This window comes from Balaenoptera acutorostrata, chromosome 3 (assembly GCF_949987535.1).
Source record: "Balaenoptera acutorostrata chromosome 3, mBalAcu1.1, whole genome shotgun sequence".
Classification (NCBI taxonomy): Eukaryota; Metazoa; Chordata; class Mammalia; order Artiodactyla; family Balaenopteridae; genus Balaenoptera; species Balaenoptera acutorostrata.
Genome location: NC_080066.1, coordinates 33,763,749 through 33,784,733, shown reverse-complemented (window position 1 = coordinate 33,784,733; position 20,985 = coordinate 33,763,749). Strand labels below are relative to the sequence as shown.

Genomic DNA, 20,985 nt, shown 5'->3' with positions numbered 1-20,985 from the left:
TTACATCTGATGCAAGACCAATCTTTCATGTTCCAGACAAATACAGCTGTGTGTCATCAAGAAATGTCATGTTTAGGGACTTCCCTGGTGGCGCAGCGGTTAAGAATCCGCCTGCCAATGCATGGGGCATGGGACATGGGTTCGATCCCTGGTCCGGGAAGATCCCACATGCCGTAGAGCAACTAAGTCCGTGCACCACAACTACTGAGCCCGCATGCCACCACTATTGAGCCTGTGTGCCTACAGCCCGTGCTCCACAATAAGAGAAGCCACCGCAGTGAGAAGCCCATTCACTACAACAAAGACCCAACACAGCCAAATAAATAAATTTTAAAAAAATTATTAAGTATAATTTAAGTTATTAAATTATTTCCAAGAGCAATTTTCTATACTAATATCTAACATCATATTCCCCAAATACATTTTCATGACTGTTTGGTTAAAGTATTAATTTTAAAAGGCTGAAATCAACTGCAAAATAAAGAGAGATCTAAAGAATTATATTCTTTTGCTTCACAGTAATGGAATAATGATGAAAAAAGATGTATGGTTATTAAGTGATATTCTCAAAAATATTTTATAAATAAAAATCTACCACCCACTCCACCCTCAACATCGCACCCACCAGAAAAAAAATAGACCCTAAAAAATATCTCATCACACTGATGTGTTATCTTGAAGCACTTTAGATTTTAAAATTTTTAAATTATGCCTAATTACATAGGGTTACAGGCTTAAGTCTACTCACACAGTTGAGGTTGATGAGCAAACAGCTGTCCTGTATCTTGAGACAGACATTAGCTTCCTGCCTTCCCTATCCTCATAAGCAGCTAAACTTTGAGTTTTATGCAAGAAAACATTTTAAAGCCTTCAGTGTTTTACTGCAGCAGACTTCAGATTCATTCCTGTAACACATTTAACATGAAACAGAGTTGAGACAGTTCAAATTGACTATGTACATTTTAATTGTCTAAACTTTTAAGGAGTGCTTTCACTATTATAACTATATAAAAAGGGTTGCTATGTAAAATTAAGAAAAACATTTCATTTGGTATCTGACACTAATGTATAATTTAACAATATGTAACTTTAACATATAGATTTTTCTTCACCTGGCCACAGGCTAGGTAAGGAAGAATTACTTTTTATAATCATTTGTACCCAAAGTAAGCAAAACTAGGTATTTTTTCTTTTTTCCTAAAGTTTAGCTAATTTCTTTAGCATAAAGAGCCACCAATTAAAGAAAAACTTTTACAAGGAGATAGCGGGGTGCCCTCAGTGTCCCAAGAATATCCTTTGGGACCCTCCTGACTGGGGAGAAAGAGACTCTTGGTCCCGTTGTAACAGAAAGAGGAGCCATATTTCTAACATTTACAATGAAGGGTTACACCACATTTCCCCACAGATTAAAATTTCTGTAGTATCATTATTGCGACAGGTTACTCAAGTGTTATAGAAAGCTTGTCTGGAAAATAAAACTGCGTTCAATCAATATGTCCTAAAATAGCTAGATAACAATTTTTCCCCCATAAAGGTACATTATTAACCCCAATTTCTACAGTAAATTTTAGGAAAAGTTTTAGGATTTTACAGAGTAAATTTACTATTTATATTAACAACATGGTTTTAAAACACCATGAGAAACAGACAGCATCCAAACACTCAAAATTCACTGGCTAATTTTTAAAGTTTTACTTAATGCTGAAAATTGACTGTATATTTGCTATGTCATAAAAGATGACTAAAGGTTTTAGGATTCATTCAAAATAACTCAAATGTTTCTTTATAATCTACTTATACTGTATATATAAATAATTTAAAAAATAACTCAGAGCTTTATAAAAGTTGTAACTGATAGAATAATTTTCACTTAAGTTAAAATATTTGTTCAACAGGCTAACTGTGCTTCAGTATAACTTATTAAAACTTTCTGATTTTCACCACAGGTTTAAATGAGTCTACAGTAAACTACAACGCTAAAAAATAAATTGCACCAATCATGGGCTGTAAAAACAGAAACATCCGTTCTATCAAATAATAATTAACATTTAATGAGTGATTACGGTGCAACAGACACCATCCCCAGAATTTTACATGCACACTTAATCCTCATTCTACCCTAAAAGGCAGGTGAAATTATTACCAACTCTTTTCAGGTTGTGGAATTGAAGTTTAAAGATATTACGAACTTGCTGATGATTACACAGCTAATAAGTGGCAGAGAAAGGACTTGAATCCAGGTTTATTTGTCTCCAAAGCCCGGTGTTCTTACGTATCAAGCTAGATTATAAAGCAATAGCAATCTACTGCACCGATCAAACTATATCTGAAATTGGTATAAACCATATCTGGAATTGGTATCTGGATTTGGTACTCTATGTTAAGTATGATATTGATAAATGAGTGTTATCAGGAAACCAACAGGATGGTTATAAATTCAGGAAAGCTACCTCTCACAAGAAACTGTTAGAAACGGGAGTACATAACCTAGAGAAAACACAAAAAGGGAATGCATTATGAAGGGCTGTTAAAGAGAAGCAAAGAGCAGTCTTATCTCACAAGTGGCACAAGAGTACAAAATTTGAAACAATGTGTCAAAGTCTCAGGAGACAAATTCCAGTTCAACACAAAATACTTCCTAAAGCTAAAGAATCCAACGGTTAGAACAGTCTCCCTCCTATATTACTGGGTTTGTGCAATTAAATATTTGAACTTCAACTATCATACTAATAATGGATTCAGGCAAAATTACCATTTGTTAAAATTCTTTGTGGATGAAAGTTTGATGAGGAAGAGCATATATTAACTCCCAAAGTATCTCCCCACAAATTACTTATTGGAGAAGGGAAAATAATAACGTTTAAGTGGAAGAACTTGGCAGATACTACATTAATCAAAAGATCAAAGTTGGTATCACTGAAAACAGGACAAATGGACATATGCCTCCTGATGTGATGCCCTGAGAAGCACACAGCAGTAATGTAGAATTCCTGCCCAAACTACTATATTTCCTAAATTTCATCACAAGGACACATGAGACAAACCCAAATTGAGAGATATTCTATAAATAAATGGTCGGTCACTCTTCAAAAGTGTCAATGTCATAAAAGACAAAGAAAGGTTAAGGAAATGGTTCTGATTAAAGGAAAATAGAGACATGACAACTAAACACAATGAATGATTGTGGGTTGGATCCTAGACTGGGAAAAAAATTATTAAAGAACATTATTGAGGAAACTAGAGAAATCTGAATGTGGGCTGTGTATTAGAGAATTGTATTATATCAGTGTTAAATTTCCTTGATATGATAACTGGAATGTCCTTGAAAATATAAGAATGCTGTTTTTAGAAAATATATGTCTAAGTACTATATGGTAAAGGGACAGGATGCATGCAACTTATTCTCAGTTCGGAAAAAAAAAATAATATAACAGAATGATAGCACAAATGTAGCAAAATGTTAACGAGTGAATCTTGCCAGGGGGTATATGGGAATTATTTGTATTATTAATGCAACTTCCTATAAATTTGAGATTATTTCAAAATAAAACCTAAGAAAAATAAATATTTGGACCTGATATTCTAAGGATTTCAACCAAATACCTAACAATAACAAGCGAACCATTATTTCCTATCTCATCTCCATACACTCAAACTCTAATTCAACAGCAATCTAAACTGATTTGTGGTTATCCATTTTAATCAACTGTAAGAAATAGTGCTCTCATTGAAAACATCAGATGTGAATGCATATGAGTCAAGTGAATGTCTGCCTCCTCTCAACCTTCTTATTCTATTGCAGTTAAAGAGACAAACTTCTCCAATAAAGCAGGGTTATTCCTCAACTGGATATGCAGTAGCAGGTGTGTCCTTGTTAAAAACTCCAAATTAAATTAATTTCTAGTTATGCCAGGTAGCAAAGCAATACCGAAGCAAGAGTTAATGAGTGATCAATAATATACAAGGGAAATACTAAAACAAACGTCCCACCCAAACAAACTCTGTTATGCCAATAAGAAGCCAACAAAGCACACACTGACCTACAGAGCACCTGGAAAAGACAAGATAACAGAATGTTAATCACTGAGAGGCCAAAACACAAATATTTCTGTGGCATAAAACCACAAAATAAATTAAAGGAGAGGGAGGAAAGAGGTGGAAAAAAGAGAGAGAAAATGAATAAAATAAAATGTGCAAGAAAGGAGAAAATCTTCACTATTACCTCACTAATTCATGTTCTCCTTCCTCTCCAATGGCTTAACCTATTTTCCCTCACTTTAACTTATTTTGGATTGTCTTTTACCTACTATAAGAGTCAGTCTTTGTAAGACTGCGACAGTTGTTAAGAGCATAGCTTTGACTATATTGTAATTATTTGCATCCTATACCCATACTTCATTTTTGTTTTACTTGTCAGTAGGCCCAGAACAGCAGTCTCTCTAGTAAAAAATCTCAAAACAATCCACCTCGGAAAGGGGCAGAACAACTCGTCACTTAGCTCACAGTCTAACAGAGACAGAGGCAGCAATTGGAGGGGTAGATAGCCAGCAAAACTGAAGAGTCAGGACAAAGTTGACCTGGGACGAAGGGCTGAATTTAGTCTCCTATACTAATCTGGATATACCCTCTCATCAGGTATGAGCAACGTTAACTGGTACAATATTTACTGGTACACTTTAGCTAATTCCAGGTCTGGAACAGTGTTACTGAGCCATGTGGCCTTCTTTCAGGCAGGCTCTAGATCACATTAATCTTTGTAACTCAGCAGCACCAAACATTACCTTGTTAAAAAAAGGCATTTTAATTTTAATAAGTACTTGTAGAATGCCCAACTGCAAAACAGGCAAAATTATTTTATCCCACTCCCTGCCTTCTCTCCCTTTTTCTCAGGTAGCATGTGTCAAATACTCTACCCAATCTACCTGCTAACTCTCCAAATTTTTCCTCTGACCTCAATTCAAACTCCATTTCCCTAAATGCTGCAGTAAATGCTGTTATAATAAAAGGATTAGAATAACCCACACTGTGAGTGAAATCTGACCAACTCAAAATTTAATCCAATTTTAAACCTAAAATCCCTAACTTAAGAAATATGGGATGTGTATATGGGCATTTGTATGTATACATATGAATATATTTGGGAGGGCAGGGAGCAAGTTTTCAGGTATCACCTGCTTCTAAATCAATTCTTAACTACACTGCCGAAAAGATTATAACATATATACATGAGTCAGCAAATACAGCTTACTTCACAGGTTTCATTAAGTCAGATCAACATGGTCTGCATCTGAATTTCCAGCAAACCCCTAATATATGACATGACAAATTATGAACCTTTCTTTATCTGTAGCTTCTTCTGTATTTCCCTTAACCCATCTGTACTATACAGGTCCCTATTCTGAAGAGAAAGGGGGTGCTATAGAAAGAAATGAAAAAAGACTCCAAAACAATAAAGTTTAATATGAGGTGGAAATACTAGGGGGTAGGGGACAGGAAGTGTATAAAATAGCCATGGTTCAACTAGCCCATTCAAAATTTAGCATATTCTTAACACAACATTGTAAATCAACTATACTTAAAAAAAAGAAAAAGCTCTTTGAGAACAACTGAGCTGAAAAGGAATTAGCATATTCTTATAAATTTGAGTTTTAAATAAGGAATGCCATTTTATAAGACGTTTTAGTTAAAGGAAAAGGTAATAGCCTTTTTTGGGGGGGAGGGAGATAAAGAATAAAACAAAAGTGTAAGAATAGGAGTAACAGCTGGCAATTCAACTCTTTCCCTGAGATAAATTTTGACCTTCTGGTTTAATATAAATTTTTCTATCTCCCCCATCAAAACTAAGAAACAAGGCCTTACATTTAAACTACAGCAAAGCTCCCATTTACAGGTATTTACACACATGTCCCTGAAAAGACTTGTACTCAATTGTTCATAGTGGCCTTATTTATAGTAGCCAAGAACTGGAAACAATCCAAATATCCATCAAATGTGAATGGATAAACAAATTGCAGTATATCCACACAATGGAATACTATTCAGTAATAAAAAGAAATGAACTACTTATGAACATAACAACATGAGTGAATCTCCAAATTATTATGCTAAGTGAAAAAAGACAAATACGACTATATAACGTATGACTCAATTTATATGAATTGCTACAAAAAGCAACTATGACAGAAAGTAGATCCAGGGACCAGGGGTAGGAGACAAGATTAACTCCAAAGTGTGACAGAAATGCTCCACATCACGATCAAAGTGATGGTTATACAACTATTTTCAACTGTCATACTAAAACTGCACATTTTAAATGCGTAAATTTTATTGTATGCAGATTTATCTCAATAAAACTACTTTTTAAAAATAATAAAAAAGGACAGTGGAGTAGAGAAAGCCATTTTGGTTCAAAATATTACTCAGATTTATACCTATGCTAGGTAAAGGATAAATATTACAAATATGAGTTACACCAAGATGAGCCACATAACTAATGAGTTCAAGTTTCTGCAAGTATCAGTTTTCCACTAAGTAATTATTTTATTTTTTACATTTTAAAATAATTTTCTAAAAAATTATCCTCATTTAGATATAAGCAGAAAAACAAACTTTTCCCTTTCTTACCTTCTCTCCATATCAACTTCTTATATCATTTCAAAAACCTGGAAATGATTTGGTACCTTAAACAAGATCAACTCGGACTGCTTTTTAAAATAACACGTTACTGCGGCTTCCCTGGTGGAGCAGTGGTTAAGAATCCGCCTGCCAGTGCAGAGGACACAGGTTCGAGCCCTGGTCCGGGAAGATCCCACATGCCGCAGAGCAACCAAGCCCGTGCGCCACAACTACTGAGCCTGCGCTCTAGACCCTGCGAGCCACAACTACTGAAGCCCACGCGCCTAGAGCCCGTGCTCCGCAACAAGAGAAGCCACCGCAATGAGAAACCTGCACACCGCAACAAAGACTAGCCCCCGCTCGCCGCAACTAGAGAAACCCTGCACGCAGCAACAAAGATCCAATGCAGCCAAAAATAAATAAATAAATAAATTTATTTTTAAAAATAAAATAAAAGGCAGCATAGCTTATTCCTTTCATCAAGAATCACTTCTGAATGTTTCCTAATTCTTCATAAAATACAGAAAAGCAGTTTCCCCTCACTTCTTTGTCCAATTACTAGTTATGCTACAAACTAATTCGTGTTCCTGAAGAGTTTATCAGATAAGAACTTTCATTAAAAACAAAAATCCTTCTCCTGAAAAGTTTAGTAACCAGTAATCAAATATAAAACCTAAAGATTACCTGATAATAAGCTGGGTAATTTGAGGTCAAGAGATTTCTTCAGAGAACTTAAAAGAATCTTAAAGTATTAAAAAAAAAACCCTGTAATTTATTTGAAACATTTTTACTCATTTACTACAAAGTTGAAATGCTCAAAACAACAGCTATTTTTTTAAAAAAAAGAGCAGCCTCTTATTTAAACAATTTTTCTCAATTCTATTAGTATAATGGTTATATCAAAATTGCCAAGATAAAACACTCCCGGGTAAACACCTTCAGTGAACCCATTCACTCATCACTGACTATATGCAGAGTTGTGAGGGATATAAAAAATATAAGACACAAATCCAGCCTCAATGAGTTAGGTGTGGTCCTTTGTCTCATAACTCTTACCATTTAGAAGTCTGAATAAATTAAACTGTTACTACCCATCTAATAAAAATGTTAATTTGAACAACTGATGTTTTAAATACCATGTTCTGTTCACTGAGAATATATAGTTGATTTTAAAAAAAGTTTCCAATAAACATCAAACCATTTTTTGTCTATAAATCCTGTTGCATTTATCCCAGTTAATAATTACCTTGTAGATAAATATTATCTGTTGCAAGTGAGATATGTATATACGGAGAAAACTAAATATAAAAACACCACTACTTAGAAACAAAGTACATGTTAATACACAAGCCACTTTCCTGGTGAAATTTAGACCATGTAATTCAGCCCACTACATTTTAATAACATGATATTTTAGGAGCCATCTGTCTTGCCCACCACTGTATTTCTAGTATCTGGCACACCTGCATAGAACAGGTGTTCTAGGCACTCAAATGTTTATATAATGGATTAACACTTGACTTGCATTTACCCACATCACAAAAACAAACCCTGAACCCCTATATACCAATTATAGGAAATCCGATCACCTGTGTAAAAATCAAATTACCAGTCTTTTCCATCTTTAATTTTTAGGATCAATCTGGGAATGCTTTAACAGTGTAGAACACACTAATCCAGTTTAAATTAGCTCCTTTCCTCCTTCAGGCCATTAAATAGTGAAGCGGATTAATCTATGACAATCTAAAATTAGTGTGCCAGATGACAAGTCTGTGTTTAAAACTTTCTAATTTGTACTATATTCTCTTCAGGAATTTAATGTAACCCATAGGTCATTTAAGACACAAAAACTATATACAAGTACAATCAAAGTAGTCTCTTTTCCACAGCATTACAACATCCTACGTGTGGGCTTCCCTGGTGGCTCAGTGGTTAATTGGCTCAGTGGTTAAGAATCTGCCTGCCAATGCAGGGGACACGGGTTCGAGCCCTGGTCCGGGAAGATCCCACATGCCACAGAGCAACTAAGCCTGTGTGCCACAACTACTGAGCCCGTGAGCCTGGAGCCCGTGCTCCGCAACAAGAGAAGTCACCGCAGTGAGAAGCCCACTTGCCGCAACTAGAGAAAGCCCGCAAGCAGCCACGAAGACCCAATGCAGCCAAAAAAAAAAAAAAAAATCCTATCTGTATATTTTCACTACTTCTAATGCTGAAAAAATCACCAGTAATTTGAGTAATTTTCAAGTCTCCCTTAATTAAGAAAAAAAGCAGCATATTAGCTTTAAAACTACTTAGAAGTCAACGCATGAATCTCCACTGATCTTGTTTCAATGTTACATAGAGATCACCTCGATAATTTTAAGTTCCTATGTTAGTGATACCTGTAATTGTTTGGCAGGCCTAAATCAGTCATTCCAAGATCAGGCTTTTCTCTGCTGTTTCTATGTGTAGTTTAAAAACACAAAATAAACTGCTAGGCACCATACTCTTTGAAGCCATTTAGCATTCAGCTGAAAATTGTTTCTACTTCATCAGCAATGGGCCCTATAATAGCTCCTTATTTATTTGTCTTAAATCTGCTGGATGAAGTCCAACTAGCTCCAACATTAGCCTCAATATACTGCCAGGAAGTTAAAGTCCCAAGGACCTGACTTTAAGTCATACAGAACCAAAGACCAAGGAGAGAATGATTCAAAATTTCAAGAGATAAGCAAGTTTAAGAAGTCTGAGTTTTCCTCAAAGGCAGAACATTCTAACATAAATCTGAGCAATATTTTTTTGGAAGCATCTCCTATAACAAAGGAAATAAAAGCAAAAATATACACATGGGACCTAATTAAACTTAAAAGCTTTTGCACAGCAAAGGAAACTAACGACAAAATGAAAAGACAACCTACTGAATGGGAGAAAATATTTGTAAATGATATAAACAGCTCATACAACTCAACATCAAAAAAACAAACAACCTGATTAGAAAATGGGCAGAAGAACTGAATAGACATTTTGCCAAAGAGGAAATGCAGACGGCCAACAGGCACATGGAAAGATGCTCAACATCGCTAATCACCAGGGAAACGTAAATCAAAACCACAATGAGATATCACCTTACACCTGTCAGAATGGCTATCTTCAAAAAGAACACAAATAACAAATGTTGGCAAGGATGTGCAGAAACGTGAACCCTCGTACACTGTTGGTGGGGGTGTAAACTGGTGTAGCCATTGTGGAAAACATGCGGTTTCTCCAAAAACTAAAAACAGAACTAACATATGACCCAGCAATTCCACTCCTGGGTGTGTGTGTATATATATAGATATATATGTAAAACATCCCAAAACACTAATTCAAAAAGATACACGCACCCCAATGAGAAAATGAATAAGTATTTAATAGGAAAAAAAACCTGGCATCACACTCTCTGCCTCAATCATTTCGAGAGGGTGAGTACCTAACCACATGGGAACACTGTCAGTGATACCCTCCTATACTAACAGAAAAGACAAAACAAGCCCTTCTTCCCCAGGATGGCTATTTCTCATTAAGAACTGAGAATTTTATGAGCTTTTCCCTGTTTTTTTTTTAAATAAAAAAGGTAACATATGAGACAGGCACACAAAAGTTTGATTTTATAGAACAAAGTTACAATATATCCATTATGCCTGTATTATTCCAAGTTGAATTTTGCAGAGAATAACTTCTGTGGTTAATGTGGTTTCTTTTCTTGCTTTTTCTAAACTTCTAAAACCAACTATGCAATAAAAGTTTCCATCAAAAAGACAGAGTGCCCATTCAATATACATTCTGATTAAGCAAATGTAAATTATGAAATAATTAGACCTCCTGGGATTATGATCATTTAAAAATGCTCAGCTGTGGCTAACACCTTATAGACACTCTGGGGTATAATTATCTTGCTACCTATGTACTTTGAACATTACTTAATACTTTTTTATCTCTTCTAACTATTTAAAAAGCTAGGTCTAACAAATGACAGGTAAAAAAAAATATTTCACCTGCAGTACAAAATAATTCTACCTTTTCCTATTAATAAACAGTTTCATTTTCCTCTGCTAAAAAAACTGACAGTCACTTAGACTCATTTGACACGCAAGATTTCTAGTTAGTATGAAATATATTTGTGTTTCTATAGTTATTCATACATATTTTTGTTTTGTCTTAAGATATACCATAAATGTGAAATCAAGTGGCCACAACCAGCAAACCAGGATATTGTTCTCTCTTTGCTAATAAACGTCCTCAATTTATGTAGCATTCTCATTTTAAGAGTTAAGGTACTGAAAATATAAAACAGTTTCTACCCCAAAATGTCAAATGAATAATCACTGCAACTGATTTGGTCTTAACTTGAGAAATAAGCTTTCTCATTATCAGACAGTAAAATTTTAAATTCTAGAATTTTATCACCTGTTAACACTCACGGTCAGAGTGAGGTATTAAAGATATGTATGTATTGAAAATTGGGGTCTGTTTTTTTTTTCTTCTTCTATTTTTTTCGCCACGATGTGCGGCACACGGGATCTTAGCTCCCCGACCAGGGATCACACCCATACCCCCTGCAGTGAAAGCGCAGTGTCTTAACCACTAGACCGCCAAGGAAGTCTGGAATCTGTTTATTAGAGACAACCAAACCAAGGATATTGATGACAAATTGGCAAGGCTCTGTGCAATTTTTCTAAAATATTTTACTCCTGATTTTCAAGGGAAGACAGCACTATAAAAATTTTATCTACATGGAACTCATTCTGTAAAAGGAATCGGAGAAGAGGTCCTGGTAACCCATTTCCTTCAAAGGGATAATTATTCTGAGAAAACTATCAAAATTATTAGAAGAATAAAATATGGTTTGGAGTTTAATAATATACAAGCCAGCAATTAAACATCTAAATTCATCAGGGATTCTTGTGATCATTTACATTTTCTCTATCATTTACACTTTCTCTGATTTCATGTGCATGTCCCCCTTGCCCCATTTCCTCTGATAAATAAAGCAACTAACGAATAGTTACTGACATCTTACTGACTTAAAAAACAATACAAATTCAAAAAGAGTCATGTAGGGCTTCCCTGGTGGCGCAGTGGTTGAGAATCTGCCTGCCAATGCAGGGGACACGGGTTCGAGCCCTGGTCTGGGAAGATCCCACATGCCGTGGAGCAACTAAGCCCGTGAGCCACAATTACTGAGCCTGCGCGTCTGGAGCCTGTGCTCCGCAACAAGAGAGGCCACGATAGTGAGAGGCCCGCGCACTGCGATGAAGAGTGGCCCCCGCTTGCCGCAACTAGAGAAAGCCCTCGCACAGAAACGAAGACCCAACACAGCCATAAATAAATAAATTAACAAATACTTTAAAAAAAAAGCAGCTATTCCACCTCACTTTAAAAAAAAAAAAAAAAAAAGAGTCATGTACCACAATGTTCATTGCAGCTCTGTTTACAATAGCCAGGACATGGAAGCAACCTAAGTGTCCATCGACAGATGAATGGATAAAGAAGATGTGGCACATATATACAATGGAATATTACTCAGCCATAAAAAGAAATGAAACTGAGTTATTTGTAGTGAGGTGGATGGACCTAGAATCTGTCATACAGAGTGAAGTAAGTCAGAAAGAGAAAAACAAATACCGTATGCTAACACATATATATGGAATCTAAAAAAACACACACACAAGTTTCTGAAGAACCTAGGGACAGGACAGAAATAAAGACGTAGATGTAGAAAATGGACTTAAGGTCATGGGGCGGGGAAGGGTAAGCTGGGACGAAGTGAGAGTGGCACGGACATATATACACTACCAAATGTGAAACAGCTAGTGGGAAGCAGCTGCACAGCACAGTAAGATCAGCTTGGTGCTCTGTGACCACCTAGAGGGGTGGGATTGGGAGGATGGGAGGGAGACCCAAGAGGGAGGGGATATGGGGATATATGTATACATATAGCTGATTCACTTTGTTATACAGCAGAAACTAACACAACATTGTAAAGCAATTATACTCCAATAAAGATGTGAAAAAAAAAATAAAGGATGACTGCGCAGTAAAAAAAAAAACAAAACAAAACAAAAAAACCAATATAACATTAATGAAATCTTACTTTGGAATTAATTCCTTTGATGATTTCTTTTCCTCCTACTTGTCAAATGGGGTCACACCTATGATGACCTATGATGACCATTATCTTCTGAATCAAAACCTAGGACATGTGATCTAACAAGATAGAATATTTTATTGAAAAAAACATGTACCTTTGGAGAGGGTGTAGAAAAGGGGCAGAAACATCACGGTACCTCAAATTTCTGTACTGCTTCCAAGTATGTGACTGTATTTTATGGATGTCAAAAAGTTGATATTTCTGAAATATTTCAAAAGTTTAGAAGCCAATTAAAAAATACTTAAAAACTGTTATGTCCAAAGATGTATGGCTCCTGGACCTATATCTCAATATCTCATCACCTGCTATTTGTCTTTTTATCTACAAAGTTCAAGTTTCAAAGCTCTAACTAGCAGGTCTGAGTAAATGTCTTCCAAGTATGACTCTAGCCTAGAACTTTCTCCAGAGTTCTCTTTTTGCTAACTGCCTAGAAATTCACTTAGATGTCTCATCAACTCTGTCAGTTAAAAAATCATGGGGCAGGACAAACTAAGAGAAGCTAGTAGTTAAATCAGAGTAGTAGGACAAGGTAAGAACAGAAATGAGAGAGTCCATGATAAATTCTTTACCTGCATTGTCTCCTCTAATATTCACAATAATAGTAGGACTATTATCACCTCCATTTTAGAAATGAGGGAACTGAGGCTTAGTGAGATTATGGAACTTGCTCAGGTCAAACAGCTAGTAAGTGGTAAAGCAAGGATTTGAATCCAGCGATTCTGACTTCAAAGCCCACGCACCTATACATGCTAAAACCCCAAGAAGAGACACGATATAGATTCTAACAGGTGAGTTGTATCACTGGTCAATTCAAGAAGCATTCCCAGAGCACCAAGTATGTGCCAGATACAAGGGAGACCAAAAAAAGATCTGAATTTAAATCCCTGCTTTACCACTTAATAGCTATATAACCTGAGTCTCCAGCTTAACTCTCAAATGATTCAGAAAAAAATAATGTGCCTGTATTTGTACACACACACACACACACACACACACACACACACACACAGAAGACAGAGAGAATATGATAAAGCAGATGGGACAAAGTGTAACAATTGATAACCTAGGAAAAGGGAATGGGAGTTCTTTGTAATGTTTATGCAACTTCTATATGAAACTAAATCAAAATAAAAAGTTATAGAAAGGGCTTTCCTGGTGGCGCAGTGGTTAGGAATCCGTCTGCCAATGCAGGCAACACGGGTTCAAGCCCTCCTCTGGGAGGATCCCACATGCCGCGGAGCAACTGGGCCTGTGTGCCATAACTACTGAGCCTGTACTCTGGAGCCCGCGAGCCACAACAACTGAGCCCATGTGCTGCGGCTGCTGAGGCCTGCACGCCTAGAGCCCGTGCTCCGCAACGAGAGACCACCACAAGAAGCCCGCAAACCGCAGCGAGAAGCCCGCAAACCGCAGCAAGGGGTAGCCCCCGCTCGCCGCAAGTGGAGAAAAGCCTGCGCGCAGCAACAAAGACCCAACGCAGCCAAAAATAAAATAAATAAAATAAATAAATAAATAAATTTTAAAAGTTACAGAAAAACTCACAGTGGTATCAAAACATAAAATTCTGTGACTTTCTCTGGTAGCATTCAGCAGCTTAGTTTTAAAAGCAGAGTATATAAACGGTAGAACTGCTCCAAGACTAGAAGCTAAGAATACTGGGAAGAAAAGTGATTGACGAGGGAACTGAAGCTAAGGAAAAGAAGAAACAACAGGTGTTGAAAGTGGAGGTCTTAATCAAGCTTAAGACTAAGTGTGGTGGGAAAAAGAGAGCGAGAATTGGAATGACAGGAGGCTACAGCCAGAAAAATAGATTAGCATTCAACATTATTTATTCGTCATTTAAGAAATGCAAGTTAACCCCACAATGAAATGCCACTCCACATCTACTAGAATGGTTAAATTTAAAAAGACTTACTATATATACTAAGTGTTGGTGAGGGTAAAGTGAAAAACTCATGCATTACTGGTAGGAATGTGAAAGACACAGAAACTTAGGGAAACAGTTTAGCCATTTCCTATAAACATGCAGTTATCACATGACCCAATAATTCGTTTTAGGTTTCTACCTAAGAGAAACAAAAATGTATGCCACACAAAAACTTATATGTAAATGTTCACAGCAGCATTATTCAGACTAGCCAAAAACTGGAAACAATCCAAATGTCCATCAACTGGTAAATGGATATACAATATGGTATATATCTACACAATGAATACTATTTGGCAATAAGAAGTGATTAAGCCAAGACAATTCAATGGAGAAAGGACAGTCTTTTCAACAAACAGTGCCAGGAAAATAGGATATCCACGCAAAAGAATGAAGCTGAACCCTTTACCTTATACCACATGCAAAAATTAACTGAAAATGGATCAAAGACCTAAACATAAGAGCTAAAACTACAAAACTCCTAGGAGAAAACATATGGCAAAAGATATAAACACTGAATTTGGCAATGATTTCCTGGATATGATACCTAAAGCACAAGCAAAAAAAGGAAAAACATAATTTGGACATTATCAAAACTGTAAAATTTTGTGCATCAAAGGGCACTATCAACAGAGTAAAAAGACAACCCACAGAATGGGAGAAAATATTTGCAAATGATTTATCTGATAGGCAATTAATACCTAGAATATATAAAGAACTCCTACAACTCAACGAACAACCTAATCCAAACAAACTAATCCAAAAATGGGCAAAGGACTTGAATAGACATATCCCCAAAGAAGGTACACCCAAGCATGGCCCATAAGCACATGAAAAGTGGCTCAATATCACTAATCATTAAGAAATGCAAATCAAAACCAGAATGAGATACCACTTCATATCATTAAGATGGCTATTCTCAAAAAGTCAGTACGTTTTGGCAAGGATGTGAAGTAATTGGAACCTTCGTGCGTTGGTGGTGGGAATGTAAAATGGTGCAGCCTCTATGGAAAACAGCTTGGCAGTTCCTCAAAAAGCTAAATATAGGACTGCTATGATCCAGCAATTCCACTTCTGGGCATATACCCAAAAGATTTGAAAGCAAGAACTAGAACAGATATTTATATACTAATGTTTATACCACCATTACTCACAATAGCCAAAAGGTAGAAACAACACCATGTCCATGGATGGATGAATGGATAAACAAAATGTGACATATATACATACAATGGAATATTATTTAGCCTTGAAAAGGAGTGAAATTCTCATATATGCTACAAAATGAACCCTGAAGACATTATGCTAAGTGAAATGAGCCAGACACAAAAGGATAAATGCTGTTTAATTCCACTTAAAGAAAAAAAGAAAGAAAAGGGGGAAAAAAAAGGAAATAGAAAAGAAAAAAAAGGACCAAGCTAATTATAAATATGGAAGGAAAAAAAAAGAAAAGGACGAAGCTAATGATAGATGGATATACCTCAAAAACATCCTAGGTTAAAGAAGCCAAACTCAAAAGACCATGTATTTTATGATTCCCATTTATATGAAATGCTGAGAAAGAGCAAATCTACAGAGATAGAGAAGCAGACTATTGGCTGGATACCCAGGACTGGTGATGGAAATGAGTCCTGTTTAAAAACAGACTCAAGGGATCTTTTTGGAGTGATGGAAATGTTCTAAAACTGCAGTGTGGTAGTAATTACACAACTCTGTAAATTTATTAAAAATTACTGAACACTTATTAAATGGGTGAATTTTATGGTATGGAAATTACACCCCAATAAAGAAAAAAATTTTACTCACCAAATTGGCAATCACTCAAAAATGAACATACCTACTGGTTTATTACGCAGTTAAACTAGCTTTTATTGGGTTGGTCAAAACGTTCATTCGGTTTTTTCTGTAAGATGGCTCTAGTAGCACTTAGTTGTCTTTAACTTCATTCAAAACAATTTTGTTAGATTGCATGTGACAGCTGTCATATCAGCATGCATTAAAAAAACTTACCAAAATTGGTGAATTTTTGTGTAGCCATTTTAACATTAAAGATGGAAGAAAAAAAGCAACATTTTCAGCATATGCTTTATTATTTCAAGAAAGGTAAAAACGCAACTGAATTGCAAAAATAGATTTGTGCAGTGTACGGAGAAGGTGCTTTAACTGATCTAATGTGTCAAAAGTGGTTTGTGAAGTGCTGGAGATTTCTTGCTGGACAATGCTCCACGGTCGGGTAGACCAGCTGAAGTTGATAGCGATTAAATCGAGACATTAATTCAGGACAATCAACGTTATACCACGCAGGACCATAGCCAACATACTCAAAATATCCAAATCAAGCGTTGAAAATCATTTGCACCAGCTTGGTTATGTTGATTGCTTTGATGTTTGAGTTCCACGTAAGTTAAGCAAAAAAAACCTTCTTGACCATACTTCTGCATGCAATTCTCTACTTAAATGTAATGAAAACGATCTGTTTTTAAATTGTGACGGGCGAAGAAAAGTGGATACTGTACAATAATGTGGAACGGAAGAGATCGTGGGACAAGTGAAATGAACCACCACCAACCACACCAAAGGCTGGTCTTCATCTGAAGAAGGTGATGTTGTGCATATGGTGGGATTGGAAAGGAGTCCTCTATTATGAGCTCCTTCTGGAAAACCAAACGATTAATTCCAACAAGTACTGCTCCCAATTAGACCAACTGAAAGCGGCACTCGACGAAAAGTGTCCAGAATTAGTCAACAAAAAACGCATAATCTTCCATCAAGATAACCCAAGACTGCATGTTTCTTTGATGACCAGGCAAAAACTGTTACAGCTTGGCTGGTAAGTTCTGATTCATCTGTCATATTCACCAGACATTACACCTTCAGATTTCCATTTATTTAGGTCTTTACAAAATTCTCTTAATGGAAAAATTTCAATTTCCTGGAAGACTATAAAGGGCACCTGGAACAGTTGCTTGCTCAAAAAGATAAAAAGTTTTGGGAAGATGGAATTATGAAGTTGCCTGAAAAATGGCAGAAGGCAGTGGAACAAAAGGGTGAATATGTTGTTCAATGAGGCTCTTGGTGAAAATGAAAAATGTGTCTTTTATTTTTACTTAAAAACCGAAAGCACTCTTTGGCCAACCCAATACATATTTTCTTGGTGAGAATATAAAGTAGTACAACTTTTCCCCAGAACAACTTAAAAACGCATGTACACTTTGACCCAAGATTCCACTTCTATGAATTTATCCTAAGGACATACTCACGGCAGCACTGTTTCTCAGAGTAAAAAAAAATTACTCCCTAAGCAAAAAGGATAGAGGGTTGGTTAAACAAACTATGGTACTTCATACAACAGAACACTACGGAGCCATTGACAATGATGTCATCACTTAGGAGATTTATGTAAGCATCTTTAGCGCAGGGGCTGTTTCCTTTAATGTTGTATCTTTAGCAACTGGCACACTGCCTAGCACAGAGCAGGCATTAATATGCTTTGAGTGAATAAAGAATAATTACATGGAAAGATTTCACAATAAACCCTAAAATTACACACACATAAAACATCTGGGTTTTTTAAACAGTATTTGCATTATGACTCCTCATTTCAAAAAATTTAAAACATATGTGTAGAGGAAAAAAAGGCTAGAAAGATATAGGCAAAATATCCATTTTCATCTCTAGACAGCTAGATTATGAGTGATTTTTTTTTCTATTTATTTACTAAATTTTTAGTAATTATCATGTATTATACTTCTATACTCAGAAAAAAATTTCTGGGGTGGAATTGTTTCAAGCAGCGATAAGGTCTCAGGCTTGGTCTTTGGAATAGATTGCTAAAGCTCTGTGGAGACAGAAGTCAGGAAGTTTTTAAAAATTTATTTATTAAAAGTTTATTTATTCAATAAATATTAAGTGAGCACATTTATGCGCCACCCACTGTTCTAGGCACTGAGGATAAAAGAATACATTAAAAAAACCAAAATCCCTGAATTCATAGAAGTGGAAAGTCACTTGGATGGCTAAACAGGAGAAAAAAGAACTTCAACCAGGTGCCAAAATCCTCAATAAACATGAAGATGATATAGATAAGATAATGGACAGGAGAAGCAGTCATATTAGAAGGATCACAGGATTTCTCCTTGGAAGAGCAATGGTTTGACAAAGGGAGTTAGAAAACACAGACCTCACTCCCCTTTTAACAAGAATCAACAGCCACCGCTTGAGAAGACCAAAGGAAAGTGGCAGTCTTTGGGAAAGCTTCAGTTAGGGCAGGTGACAAAGGAATATTCTGTGAAGAGTTAAGTATCTGAAGCAACTGAGATGTCTTTCAGTAGGGAAATGGATTAATACATTGTGGTACAACCACACAATGGAATATTATTCAGTCCCAAAAAGAAATAAGATAGCAAGCCATGAAAAGACATGAAGGAAGCTTAAATGCGTATTACTAAGAGAAAAAGCCAAACTGAAAATGATACATATGGTGTGCTTCCAGCTATATGACATCCTAAAAAAGGTAAAACTTTGGAGACAGTAAAAAGACCAGTGTTGTCAGGGGCAGAGGAGGAGAGGGAAGGGTTAAACAAGAGGAATATAAAGGATTTTTAGGGCAGTGAAAATACTCTTATGATACTATAATGATGCATAAATCTCCTTGTATGTTTGCCCAAATCTACAGAATATATAACACCACGAGTGAACTCTAAAGTAAACTATGGGCTTTGGGTGATAATGATGTGTCAATGCAGGTTCATCAATTTTAACAAATGTACCATTCCAGTGAGGAATGCTGATAATGGGGTAGGCTATGCATGTGTGGGGACACAGGTCATACACAGGAAATCTCTGTACCTTCCTCTTAATTTTGCTGTGAACCTAAAACTGCTCTTAAAAATTAAAAAAAAAGTTAAACTCTGATAGTGTTCAGTATATGTGTTGTAATTATTAAATTAATCCTCTTTAACATTGTTGTCACCACTTCTCTGCACAGAAGCTTTCAATAGTTCACCACTGCTCACAGTCACGTCCTTCTCACATCCAGAGTGTATTTTCCATGCCTCTTCATCACCTGAAGAATCCCATGAAGTTGGAGCTTCCTGGGCAACTGGAAAATTACACAGAACCTACTGAACCAGGAAAATGTGGATGGGAGCATGTCCCTCTATTACTCTTTCTGCTTTACCATTTTGGGGTTGTCCCTTTTCAGGTGAACAGAATTAAAGCTTTTGCTCTATATCCAAAAAAAAAATTAAATAAAAATTTTAAAAAGTTGGTAGCAGCACTGCATCACCTGGGCAGACTCAAACATATATAACCTTCAACATTTTTTTCTTAAACATAGTTATTGGAGTATAATTGCTTTATGGTGTTGTGTTAGTTTCTGCTGTATAACAAAGTAAATCAGCTATATGCATATGTATATCGCCATATCCCTCCCTCTTGCGTCTCCCTCCCACCCTCCCTATCCCACCCCTCTAGGTGGTCGCAAAGCACCGAGCTGATCTTGCTGTGCCATGCAGCTGCTTCCCACTAGCTATTTTACATTTGGTAGTGTATATAGGTCAGTGCTACTCTCACTTCGTCCCAGCTTACCCTTCCCACTCCCCATGTCCTCAAGTCCATTCTCTATGTGTGTCTTTATTCCTGTCCTGCCCATAGGTTCATCAGAGCCATTTTTCTTTTTTTAGATTCCATATATTTGTGTTCGCATATGGTATTCATTTTTCTCTTTCTGACTTACTTCACTCTGTATGACAGACTCTAGGTCCATCCACCTCACTACAAATAACTCAATTTCGTTTCTTTTTATGGCTGAGTAATATTCCATTGTATATATGTGCCACATCTTCTTTATCCATTCATCTGTCGATGGACACTTAGGTTGCTTCCTTGTCCTGGCTATTGTAAATAGTGTTGTAGTGAACATTGTGGTACATGACTCCTTTTGAATTATGGTTTTCTCAGGGTATATGCCCAGTAGCGGAATTGCTGGGTCATATGGTAGTTCTATTTTTAGTTTTCTAAGGAACCTCCATACTGTTCTCCATAGTGGCTGTATCAATTTACAACAGTGCAAGAGGGTTCCCTTTTCTCCACACCCTCTCCAGCATTTATTGTTTGTAGAGTTTTTGATGATGGGCATTCTGACTGGTGTGAGGTGATACCTCATTGCAGTTTTAATTGGCATTTCTCTAATGATTAGTGATGTTGAGAATCCTTTCATGTGTTTGTTGGCAATCTGTGTATCTTCTTTGGAGAAATGTCTGTTTAGGTCTTC

The 20,985-nt window shown here is 36.3% G+C and overlaps 1 protein-coding gene across 4 annotated transcripts in view; it reads right to left on the bottom strand.

The window, feature by feature from the left end:
• ZFAND6 (zinc finger AN1-type containing 6) overlaps positions 1-20,985 on the bottom strand; it is a 76,077-nt gene that overhangs the window by 34,091 nt on the left and 21,001 nt on the right. Inside the window, exon 2 of one of the 4 annotated variants that reach the window (XM_057544064.1) lies at positions 749-905. The exons of the other annotated variants lie outside the window; for them this stretch is intronic. The gene's annotated coding sequence lies outside the window, so the exon portion shown is untranslated. The remainder of the gene's footprint in view (positions 1-748; positions 906-20,985) is intronic. 4 annotated transcript variants of the gene reach the window in all.